The sequence below is a fragment of the Belonocnema kinseyi genome, chromosome 3, assembly GCF_010883055.1.
Source record: "Belonocnema kinseyi isolate 2016_QV_RU_SX_M_011 chromosome 3, B_treatae_v1, whole genome shotgun sequence".
NCBI classification, from domain to species: domain Eukaryota; kingdom Metazoa; phylum Arthropoda; class Insecta; order Hymenoptera; family Cynipidae; genus Belonocnema; species Belonocnema kinseyi.
The window spans coordinates 39,271,423-39,284,418 of NC_046659.1; the positions used below are offsets into that span (position 1 = coordinate 39,271,423).

The 12,996-nt window shown below is 30.9% G+C and overlaps 1 protein-coding gene across 4 annotated transcripts in view; it reads left to right on the forward strand.

Annotated features, from left to right (window-relative positions):
• Positions 1-9,246: 9,246 nt before the first annotated feature.
• The window catches only part of LOC117168891 (SWI/SNF-related matrix-associated actin-dependent regulator of chromatin subfamily E member 1-like), a 45,455-nt gene continuing 41,705 nt past the window's right edge, over positions 9,247-12,996 (forward strand). For 2 of the 4 annotated variants that reach the window (XM_033354806.1, XM_033354805.1), the window contains exon 1: positions 9,247-9,465. The gene's annotated coding sequence lies outside the window, so the exon portion shown is untranslated. The other 2 variants (XM_033354802.1, XM_033354803.1) reach the window with 2 other exon arrangements.

A 12,996-nucleotide genomic window follows, 5' to 3' on the forward strand; every position in this document is an offset into this window, starting at 1 on the left:
TCCCCTCTTCTTCTGTATACACACACCACTGCTATTTCTACTTTCCCAATTATAATTTTTCTTATCATTGTTCCATCCTTTTCCTCCATGTTCTCATCTTTTTTCCTTTTTACTGCTAATTCTTTTTTCACCCCTGACTTCCAGACTTCTGTTCGAACCCGCGTTGCCTAGCTTGTTAAGGCGCTGTAAATTTGAGGGCCTTCCCCGTTGGTTGTCCGTACCAAAATCCGCTACCCTCCCCATCCGGGTCGACTTCTCGACACTTTCATCACCGCTGCTATCACTGCGATCAACGTCACCCATCCCCCCACTTTCAATGCTTTCAGCAACGTCAGCTGTTGCAGCCACTATGGTTTTCTGGTCTGTGCAATCTTCCAGTAACTGTTGCCCTCTGGCATTAGTTTGTGGACTTCGCGTCGTCGGCATCCTACCTTACCCAAAGCTGTGTGACGTTTCCCGCCTTTATTTCCTACCTCTTGCCCCCCTGACCAAGCAACTATTTTTTCACTCCTAACCTCAAAAACTTCACACGCTCCAAATTTTCACTTCAAACCACTCACTTTCACCCTTCACACCTTTCCCTTCACTCATCCTTCTTCCTTTACACTCGATCTCCGCACTTTCTACCTTTTCTGCATCCACTCACCCTTATTTCCTCCAGCAAAGCCAAAGATACACGACTTGTCAAAAAAAGTTCTTTGCAGGTCTGTAAATTTTACAGAAAATTTGGAAAGATCTGTATCCGGATGACAATAGCTTAGAGCTTGAAGTATTTATTATTTCTGCTTCTTCTTTAAATTACTTCCTCAGGCCTAGATCCTTGGAGATTTCCAATTTTTGAATTTATGAGTAGCTGCTTGAAAAAAGACAGGTACAACTTTAGATTTTTTCCCTCGAACCACCTGTCGTAAATGCAAAACTTGACCACGGCGCGGTCCGTGACTAATTCTTTTGTCTTTCGCCAAATTTTACAGGTTGCGTGCCTGAGCGGAGGAAACTTGTCAGTTTAGCTTAGATATTCAAGGCAAATAGTTATCTTTTACAAGTTGTGTTAAATATTGTATTTTTTTCGAAGTATCTTTCGCTCTCAATCAGTGCGCAACTACAAGAGTTTGACTGTTTTTCAAAGTTTGTAGTGCTCTTCAAATTTTAAAGGCTTCAAATGAAAAGGTAATGAAAATGAAAAGGTAAGCAAAATCAACAGTTCAAGAAGTAATAGAAGAAATTGAGAAAGAAATTGTTAAATGTAATGTAATAGGCTCGTAAAGTATAAAAAGTTTTCCATTTCATATTATTTATATGAATTCCTAGGATAACTGTCAAGAATGTCTGTGCAAATTTCAACATAACTGTATGAAATTGTTTTACTTTTTAATGCATTTTGGACTATTATTTTGCTTTATTGGCAAAAGAACTTTTCGTGATTGCAGCATTTGGTAATTTTTATTGTGGTGATTATTTATTTTGATTATTCTTATTCACTGTCCATCATCAGAAAATCTCTAAAAGAAGTTATTTTATGTGTTTAATATATATTCCATTAAGAGCTAGGCTATTATGGGTCAGTTATAGGTAAAAATCAATCCCGTTTGGTTGAGGTTCTAGTGCTAGTTTGCTCATTTAAAATAAAAAATTTTTGGTTACAAATATTTTTCGTTTTGTTTTCAAATTTAATCTCTTTTTGTGAAAAATCTCTCTTTTCGTAAATGAACTATTTTTTTAAATTAACCAATTTCGGCAGTCAACTACTTTCAATGAACTATTTTTTGTAAATTAACTCATTCTTACTAGTCAACTACTTTAAATGAATAATTTAGGGAGTCAACTACTTTCAGTTAATTAAAGCGGCTGTATTAACCTACTCATTTCTGTGGACAATTACTAATTTTTGCTTCAAAATCTTCCTGTTTTATCGAAAATTTCAGTTTCTAATTTTTAAATTGAACAATTTGTACAACTGTTTTTTCTTTCTTGTTTAAAAATTTCTGTTCCTTTTTTTGTTTTCAAATTTAATCTCTTTTTGTCAAAAATCTCTCTTTTCGTAAATGAACTATTTTTTTTTTTTAATTAACCGATTTCGACAGTCAACTACTTTCAATTAACTATTTTTTGTAAATTAACTCATTCTTGGTAGTCAACTACTTTAAATGAATAATTTTTGTAAATTAACTAATTTTTGGAGTCAACTGCTTTAAGTTAAAGCGGCATGTTAACCTACTCATTTCTGTGGATAATTAATAATTTTTGCTTCAAAATCTTCTTGTTTTATCGAAAAATCCCGTTTCCGGTTTTATATAATAAATTTCCGGTTTTCTCATAATATTGAACTTTTCGATATTTCTTTCTTAATTGCAAGGCACTAACAATTTCGTAGATAACAATGGTGAGAGTTTGTGCCGTCGCGGGTTGTTCGAATGTGGGAGGTAAAAAGAACCAAAGAATCCAATTCCTCACATTTCCAAAGGATGGGTATAACCGTGCATTATGGCGTAAAGTGTGCAAGAATAAAAATATCAACGCGAGGAACGGTAAATTTATATGGTTTGAATGAAAGATCGATTTTTTCAATTCAAAAATAATTCATCTCTATTAGAAAATCACAAGCGTGGTTGCAATTAAAAAATGAAAGACTCAAATACTCCATTAAAAGTGACATTATTATTTCCAGTTCGAAATATATATTTTTTCAAAGAAAATCATAATCTCTGTTGAAAAAGTACATTTTCTTTTACAGCACCATCATTGTTGCTGAAGTCATTTTTTGTTTGAAAATTGGACTATTTCACGTGAAGATTAATAATTTCAATTAAAAATTCTTCACTTTACCTATATTTTTTTTAATTCAAAATTTGTGACTGGTTAAAAATTGTAATCCCCCCATTCCCCCTTTAAGAATTTAATCACATACTGTTACAATAAATGTAGCTAATTAAAATCAATATATTTCAGGAAGGATATGTTCTGTCCACTTTAGGCCTGCACACTTCAGAGAGAAATCTTACGTCGACACAGTACTCCTCACGAGACCGAGAAAAGGAAGGAAGCTTCGAAAAGATGCCATCCCAACCAGAAACGTTATTGGAAGAAGCTGAAGAGAATGCTGTTGAAAATGAAAGGCTCAAGAGGGAAAATAGAGACCTGAGACAGGAGAAGAAAATAGCGAGAGAGGAAAGTGAACAGACTCTCATTCAATTTCTTCAAACGAAGGAAAGTGAGGCTACGTGGAAAAGAAATTGCCACAACCACAAAATGAGAGCAGATCAAGATGAGGCTACGTTGAATTTGGCTCGTATTGAAAAAAGTCATATAATCAGCAGACTAAAAACAATTTGTGCACCGGGCCAAATTCACATGCTTTTAAATCCCGCTAAACAAGCAAGGTGGAGCACAGAAGATATTGCAGGAGCAATATCATTGAAAGCCCTTAGCACGCAAACCTATAAGGTGAACCTGTAAAACCTGAGGAAAGTTGTTAAAATTCCTCTGCCCGGACTTTCGTCATCAAGACGCTAGGTTGCTACATTTGATGTAGAACCCGGTGTCTCAAAGAATGTTTTAAAGATAATGAAAAAGAAAGGTGCCACACTATCCAAAAGGGACAAGATAGCCATTGCCAACTTCGACGAAGTGCATTTGTCGCCTCTTTTTTGCATTGATAAAAAGAAGGAGCGAGTTCTTGCGCCACAAAGGGCTTGTCAAACACTCATAGTTCAAGGCTTGTTTTCGAAATGGAAACAAGTCGTCTATGCTAATTTCGACACGGCAATGACCAAAGATATCTTATTAGATATTATACGGCAGTTGGAGGAATGTGGATACACAGTTGTGGGAATGGTGTCCGACATGCATGCTTCCAACATCCGATTGTGGACCGACCTCGGTACCGGCAGAGAAGAGGAGCAAAATGTGTACTTCCAACATCCCTCGAATCCGACTACAAAAGTGCATGTTTTTGCAGACGTCTCTCACTTAATGAAGTTAGCAAGGAATCATCTGATTGATACCTTTTTTGAATTACATGGCCAACAAACAGATAAGAGGTAACTGGAAAAATTGCTACAGATCAACTGCAACGATTTGAAATGTGCCTTTTCCTTAACCCTGGAGCATTTATATTGTAAAGGAAATGCGCGGCAAAAAGTGAAATTAGCCACGCAAGTTTTTTCCAATAAAAATGCTAAGGCACTGACGTTTTGTCCACAGCAGTTCTTACTATTTGGTAATGAGAATTTCAAGGGTTTCAAGGGTTGTGAAGAAACTATTAAAGTTTTGCAACTCTTTAATGATTGGTTCGATTTACTAAATGTGAGGGCAAAATATGACCGTAGTGGTGCCACTGCTTTTGGAATTGGCAAGGATTTCGTGAAGCAAAAGGACATTTTTAATAGGATGATTAATTACATCACCAACATGAGAATAGGGGGATGTTCTACAATGCTGCCCTTTCAAAAAGCGATACAACTCAGCAGCCTCTCTTTACTGAGCTTGTATGAACATTTGGAAGAATCTCTCGACATCCAATACATCCTGACAAATAGGCTGAATCAAGATGTTCTGGAGTACTTCTTTTCTTTCATTCGTGGACTAGAAAGAGGCCACGATCATCCCACGGTCTTGGAAGTGATGCACCGTTTGCGAACCTTCATCTTAGGAAAACACGCGATGGAGGCACTTTCGGAAGGCTGCAATACCAAAAAGACTTGGAAGAAAAGAGCCTCATCAACGGATCTGATTTGGAGGGAGTGCAGGGTGCACATAAGAACACTTCCAGCACTTCGACTTTGAACTCTTCAACCAATTTTGACGGTCGAAATAACGAAGTTGAAGAACCACTTTTACTCGATGCTGCTGACTTTTACGAAGATGATGATTTGCAACCTGGTCCTTCACAGGTTAACGAGGACACAGTTGAAATTGAAAGAAATGACCTTGTGGAAGGCAAGGAAGAAAGCGCTAGGTTTGAAGCGCTGTCGAAAGCCCTGTTTGTCGAGGAAGGCAAGCTGGGAGACAAAATTCTTATCAGTCTCTCCGAGGAATACAAAACAGCAGATAATGACGAGGATGAGGATTGTCCAACAGGTTCGTATCTGCATAAAATGTATTTTGTCAAATGAGTCAGAAAAATTCTTTTTTGTACTACTACACAATTCATTATGAAAACATTGTCCGTTCTTTTATTAAAATTTTTCTTAATTTCATTTCATTGACATGTCCACAAAGCCACGTTCCCACAATTGATGAAGAAGCCCTTCTGAAGGCAGTTGAACTTGCAATGGCCGCAGAAAAAATGTCGGAAGAGGGGCTTAAATACATAGCTGACTATGTGGCATGGCGATTCTCTGAAGATGAGTCTCTTGGCATATACACTTCATCTATGCCACAGAAGCCCGAGGGTGACTGAATCTGTCACATTTCAAAAGGATATTTGAAGCATTCATCCCCGAAATTAATGAAAGCAGCTGAGATTATGGATGCTGAATTTCAGGCTTACCACGGGCCAACATTTTCGAAGAAATCCAACATTTTTGAGACTGTTGCATCACGAACCAGCGCAAAACTTGATGAAAACATCGATAGGAAAGTTTTGCTATTTCTAGTGCGTACAAGGACGTGCATAAAATTACGCAATTTAAATCGGGCATTAACCGAAGAGCGGAAAAAAAGAAAGGAAGGAGGCACGCGCAAGGAAAAGAGACGCATGAAAAAGTTTCAAAATTGTTTGGAATGGTTCACTGGTATTCAATTTTCATGCGAATGTTTTCTAAGTGGAAATAACAAAAGAAAATTGCAAACCAAAATTAAAATATTTTTTTCCATACTATTTTTATGGAGTAATGAAAAAACTTTTGTAACTTTCCAAATGAAAATGATATGTGCGGGATAAATTGCCCTTCATAAAGATATTTAGAAAAAAGAAATCAAGATTTACGTTGTTTTCGAAATTTTCGAGAGAAACCTTTCTCTAGAAATTATCTCTACTGTTATTCCTACATGAATTAGCCAATAATTTGCCATATGGTACAATTTTGACATTCTTCTGAATTTACATATAAAACGTATCTGTAAATGTATGCAATATTATAGGGGTTTGTGAACATTTATGGTAATTTTGAACATAGTCTGCTAAGAATAAGAGAAATTTTTAATGTGATATAATGTGATTTCATATTATATTATACTCAATAAAAATAAATGCACGTACCATCCCAGCGACACGTAGAGTTACTGAATGTAAAGGGAAAAAGTTTAATAAAAAAGTCATTCAGTTAGGAGAAAACTGAGTTTTAATTTCGAGGTTAGATTTATATGGTCTCTGAAAATCGTCTTAATTAAAAAAAAATAATGATCACTTTTTAGATGGTGAGATCACCCGGGATATTTTGGTGAATGTCATAAGAAATAGCTCGATCATAAAAGTCTTTATTTTTAATGGAGATAAAAATCTAATTTAAGAATACCATTTTGAAGCAAACTTCTTACCTCGATGTGTATCAAAATTTTTTAGTATTTTGTAACAAAAAAAACCCCACTTCCAAAAAATTGTCACTGGCCACCTTCTCCCTTTCCACACTTAATATATTAATCATATTACGAACGCAACACAAATTGTAAAAAACAATAAAGAACAAGAATATCGATAATTATGAATAAATATTTAAAATATTGAATATCCTTCGATCGCATCGTCCTACAAATTAAGGCACTGTTTTTGAATAAATAAAGCATAATTATTACCATTTTTATGTGATGGACCATGCAGGTTGACCGTTTTAATCGAACAAAAAAATTCCCGGTCATTTTCCGGTTTTTGCCCGGTTTGCAAACATTTTTCACGGCCAGTGAAATTTAAAAATTCAACTATATTCTAAACGTTTTTCCATATAAAGTAATAAAGAATAAACAACAAATTTAAGCATTCAAAGTGGAAACCTTGAATTCCAAACTTTTAAAAGTAAAGTTTAAAAGTTTCTAATACAAAAATGGTGTATTCAAATGCTCAATAACTTACACGTATAAACTGCAAGATACTAACACTTTTAAATTGAACAGTTTTAAGTGAAATGCAAATTAACTGCAAAATGTAGAACTTTTATAAATTTTAGAGTGTAAAGATTGAGATTAGTTCCAAACATATAAATCCACGTTAACATTTTCAAAAGTATAAATTAAAGAATCAAGTAATGAACTTTAGAAATTGACAAAATTATATATTACTTCAAGTAATTTTAAGCTAGACACATTAAAAATTGAAAAATAATGCTTTACCTTAACATTTCTTAATTTAGAAGTTTAATTATTTTTATTTTAAATAGTCTAGGCATCCGTCAAAAGATAAAAATTTTATTTCAATATATTGAAAAATCGAGAAGAGGTTTTAAATTTTTCCTAATTCAAAATCATTTTTAAAGTTTTTGTCAGAACTTCTATATTTTTGTAGATTTCAAACAAAAATTTAGATTTTTTTAAATTGTCAAAGACTACAGAAGAATAAAAATTTTCTTAAGACTCTTAGAAAAATGGAAAATTATTTTTCATTTTACGAAATTATTGTAACAGAAAGTTTAAGAAGATTTTACAGAGATTAAAAAAATGACCAAAGAAGATCATGGAAGATTTTAAGGATTTTATTTAATTTGCTGGATTTTCAAGAAATGTAGGAAAATTTCGATTAACTTTAGAATTAATTTAGAAGATCTGAAAAAATTGTTAAGACCCTTCGTTTAAATTACTTGAAATAATTCCAAGCTTGTCATTAATTTTGAAACTTTTCAAAACTTCGACATATCTTTTAAAATTACTAAAATTTTGTGTACAAATGATAAGTGTTCAATTGTTATTTGTTCATCCAAATTTAACAATTTCACTTATAAATTAAACACTTTTTAAATATAACAACTAAAATTGTAACGGTAAAAAATCAAAAGTTCTTTGAAAATCTAAAGATTTAAAGCTTTCTATGTAAAACAACTCAGTTTCGAATTGTTTTCTTTTCAATATTTGGTTTAAATTTACTCGTCTTAAATGAACTTTGAAATATTGCTAAATATTAAATACTTATTCTTTTTCTACAATAAGAAATTTCAAATTAAATGGGTTAAAAATTAAATCATTTAGACTATCAATATTTTTAATTTAATAAAAACATTTAATTATCACTATATTATTATGGATTTATTTTTAAGTGGAAAATATTCAAACGCACGTTTACATTTTTTAATGGCTAACAACATTAATAGAAGTAATATATTAATTAATTTATTTACTAAATTTAATATTAAAAAAATATATAAAGTAATACCTGAAACTGTGAATGAAAAATATATTATTGATAAATCGTGATAACAGATCCATTTTTAAAATGATTTATTTATTTATTATTTACAGCTGATAACATAAAACTGATTTTATAAAAAATTTTCAGCTTCAAATACTTTATAGCTTGGGCAGATTTTTCTTCTGAAAATTCGTAAAATTCTCGGTTTCCCAGTCCGACGGCCATCTAGTTCTTTATAAAAAAATCTTTTTTAAAAACTTCTAATTTTTAATTTTTTTTAACCTCTAAAACTGCATTTTAAAATTCTTCAATTAAAATATATGCTGAAAAATAAAAAAATTTAACTGAAAAATTTTTAAAGTGAAAGATTTTCGAATTAAGCATTCTAAACTAAATGGTATAAAAATCTATAAAAATCACAATTTAGGAAATTAACAAAAACGGTTGAAATCAAAGTTGGACAAGATTTTTATTATACAAATTTTGTAACATTCGCGGTCAAAAAATAAATTCACTGTAATTTCCCGGTTTTCCAGGTTTCCCGGTCCAGCGGCCAACCTGCACTGCATTATATAATTTTCTTTAGTCAGAACTTTCCCACTTGCCTTCAATTTTATTTTATTTGACACTGATACGTCATTTTTTGTCAGCAGAAAGAAGTTATGAAACACATAACCTAAAATTATAGTTGATCCGTATTTTGCTTTAACGATCTTCAACATTATTATAATACATTTTATAAGGATTCAAATATTTAGACACCTGAAAAGTACAAGAAATTTTTATTCTTACATTTTGCATTTTAAAATCCCTTACGTTTGCCGCCTTTCTTATCCAAGATGGAGAAATTAAGCGGCGAGTCCTTATTGGTTCGGTTTTATTCACTTGCGCGTGGCTAGACCATGTATTTGTTAGATCATGGCTCTGATCACTGGTGAGTATGTGCATTCGCAATTTTCGGTCCAAGGAGTAGAGCGAGTATGTATAAAACGTGTGCATTAAACGCGCGAATTGAAGCTTGTCTATCATCAGATTAGTTTTTGATATTATTAAATAATAATTTGAATTTCTCTATAGATGTGCTAGGAAACGTGTGAATAAATGTTTTTCTTTCGTAGTGTTCTGAAATAAGGTGTGGAAGCTGTAATTGTGAAGACCACGTACAGTCTACACAGAGGTGCTTATTAAACGTAAGTAAATAACTTATTTATTTAAATTAACATAGAAATAGTATATTAAACTAAGTAAAACTAATGTAGAGAAGTTATTTGGCGTATTTACGTTCCAATTGCAAATTTATAGTAGGGTGAACATAACCTAACTTCAGACTGTTTAACATATGCATTGTATGATTTACACAAAATAGTGTACCACTTTCTAAATACTTTTTGATATATTAGTTTTAGTCGGTCTAATATACTTTTTCGGTGTTAACTCAAATAAATAAGTTAATTTACTTTTGTTTAATAAGCACCGTAGTAGGCTGTATGTGGTCTTCAGAATTGCAGCTTTCACACCCCATTTCAGAAAACTTCGAAAGAAAAATATAAATTCACACGTTTCCTAGCACGTCTATAAACAAATTCAAACTATTATTTAATAATATAAAAAGCTAATTTTATCACAGTGGATTTTCAATTCTCGCGTTTAATGCACACTCGCTCTACTCCATGGACCGAAAATAGCGGGTGCACATACCCATCTATTTAGGTGCTCTCAGCCATGATCTAACAAATAGATGGTCTAGCCACGCACAAGTAAAAAAAACCGAACCAATACGGACCCACCGCTTAATTTCTCCATTTTGGATAAGAAAGGTGGCAAACGTAAGGAATTTTAAAATGCAAAATGTAAGAATAAAAATTTCTTGTACTTTTCAGGTGTATGAATATTTGAATCCTTATAAAATGTATTATAATAATGTTGAAGATCGTTAAAGGAAAATACGGATTAACTATAATTTTAGGTTATGTGTTTCATAACTTCTTTCTGCTGACAAAAAATGACGTATCTGTGTCAAATAAAATGAAATTGAAGTCAAGTGGGAAAGTTCTGACTAAAGAAAATTATATAATGCAGTGCAGGTTGGCCGCTGGACCGGGAAATTACAGTGAATTTCTTTTTTGACCGCGAATGTTACAAAATTTGTATAATAAAAATTTTGTCCAACTTTGATTTCAACCGTTTTTTTTTTTATATTTCCTAAATTGTGATTTTTATAGATTATTATACCATTTAGTTTGGAATGCTTAATTCGAAAATCTGTCACTTTAAAAATTTTTCAGTTAAATTTTTTTATTTTTCAGCATTAATTTTAATTGAAGAATTTTAAAATGCAGTTGTAGAGGTTAAAAAACTTAAAATTAGAAATTTTTAAAATCGAAGATTTTTATATAAAGAACTAGGTGGCCGTCGGACTGGGAACCCGAGAATTTTACGAATTTTCAGAAGAAAAATTTGCCCAAGCTATATTTTAACAGTTTTAAAAATAATTTAAGTGCAGTTTTGAGGATTTAAAAATTAAAAGTATTTAAAGCTAAAAATTTTTGATAAAAACAGTTTTATTTTATCAACTGTAAATATTGAATAAATAAATTATTTTAAAAATGGATCTGTACTCATGATTTATCAATAATATATTTTTCATTCACAGTTTCAGGTATTTCTTTATATATTTTTTTATACTAAATTTCATAAATAAATTTATTAATATATTACTTCTATTAATGCTGTTAGCCATTAAAAAATGTAAACGTGCGTTTGACTATTTTCCACTTGAAAATAAATCCATAATAATATAGTCATAATTAAATGTTTTTCTTAAATTAAAAATATGGTGATTCTAAATTATTTAATTTTTAACCAATTTATTTGAAATTTCTTAATGTAGAAAAAGAATAAGTATTTAATATTTAGCAATATTTCACTGTTCATTTAAGATGAGTAAATTTAAACCGAATAGTGGAAAGAAAATAATTTGAAAGAAGAACTTTTGATTTTTTAGCGTTACAATTTTAGTTGTTATATTTAAAAAGTGTTTAGTTTATAAGTGAAATTGTTAAATTTCGACGCACAAATAACAATTGAACACTTATCATTTGTACACAAAATTTTAGTAATTTTAAGAGATATGTCGAAGTTTTGAAAAGTTTCAAAATTAATGACAAGCTTGGAATTATTTCAAGTATTTTAAACGAAGGGTCTTAACAATTTTTTCAGATCTTCTAAATTAATTTTAAAGTTAATCGAAATTTTCCTACATTTCTTGAAAATCCAGCAAATTAAATAAAATCCTTAAAATCTTCCATGATCTTCTTTGGTCATTTTTTTAATCTCTGTAAAATCTTCTTAAACTTTCTGTTACAATAATTTCGCAAAATGGAAAATATTTTTCCATTTTTCTAAGAGTCTTAAGAAAATTTTTATTCTTCTGTAGTCTTTGACAATTTAAAAAAATCTAAATTTTTGTTTGAAATCTGCAAAAATATATAAGTTCTGACAAAAAATTCAAAAATGATTTTGAATTTGGAAAAATTTAAGACCACTTCTCGATTTTCCAATATTTTGAAATAAAATTTTTAATCTTTTGACGGATGCCTAGACTATTTAAAATAAAAATAATTAAACTTCTAAATTAAGAAATATAAAGATAAAACATTATTTTTCAATCTAATCTCAATCTTTCAATTCTAAAATTTATAAAAGTTCTACATTTTGCAGTTAATTTGCATTTCACTTAAAACTGTTCAATTTAAAAGTATTAGTACCTTCCAGTTTATACGTGTAAGTTATTGAGCATTCGAATCATTAATCATATCATTAATATCAAAAATTGTATATACTTTTCATCCTTCCCATTCAGTAATATTTACAAACTTACATTCTGGTCTGAATATAATTTATTTCCTTACAAATGTTCTAATATATCCATTGCAAGTTCTTTTTGAATTCATTCTGTAAAAATTCTCATAATATTTCTTCCTTCCTTCATACTGATTTTCCTATAACAGTTCGCCGTACAGTCTTACGCGTCAAACTCAAACTGCGCGGTCAAACTAACAAAATGGTGGAATTAAGCGGTTGCGTTACTTGAACGAAACAGGGCCCTCAAAAGGCTAGACCATGTATTTGTTAGATCATGCTCTCAGCCGCATGCAACGCCCCACTTTTCTGTTTTCTTACGATCCGAAGGGGAATTCTCGGTTAAACTAATCCAACAGATGGCGCCACAAAAAGTAGGTCTGTCTTTTTCATTGAATTGCATTAAGAAAAAGCACAAATAATTAAAAACTTGAGGCTATTTGTAAATAAACAAAAAAAAATAGATGAAAAAATAAGTCTAACCATTACTAATTATTTAAACAAAGAAAAAGTCATGAAAATATGTAGTTTAATATGAATAAAATTTAATTTTGAGATACATCTTGAAAGCAGTTCGCGCTTCATATTTTTGTGCTTTATTTCGATCATATTACTGATTTTATTATTTGTTAGAGTCAAAAAAAATTATTTTTTGTTAAAATTATAAATGTAGCTAATGAAAAATTAGTAATATTGAAGACCTCAATGACAACAATATTTAAAACATATACATGATCAGAAGAATGAATAAAAAATATATGACGTATACTGTATATTGAGAGAATAATATGGTAAAAAGTTAATGAAAAGACTAACAAATGAGAAAGTGGATTTAATATTATTTAATATAATGTATATAT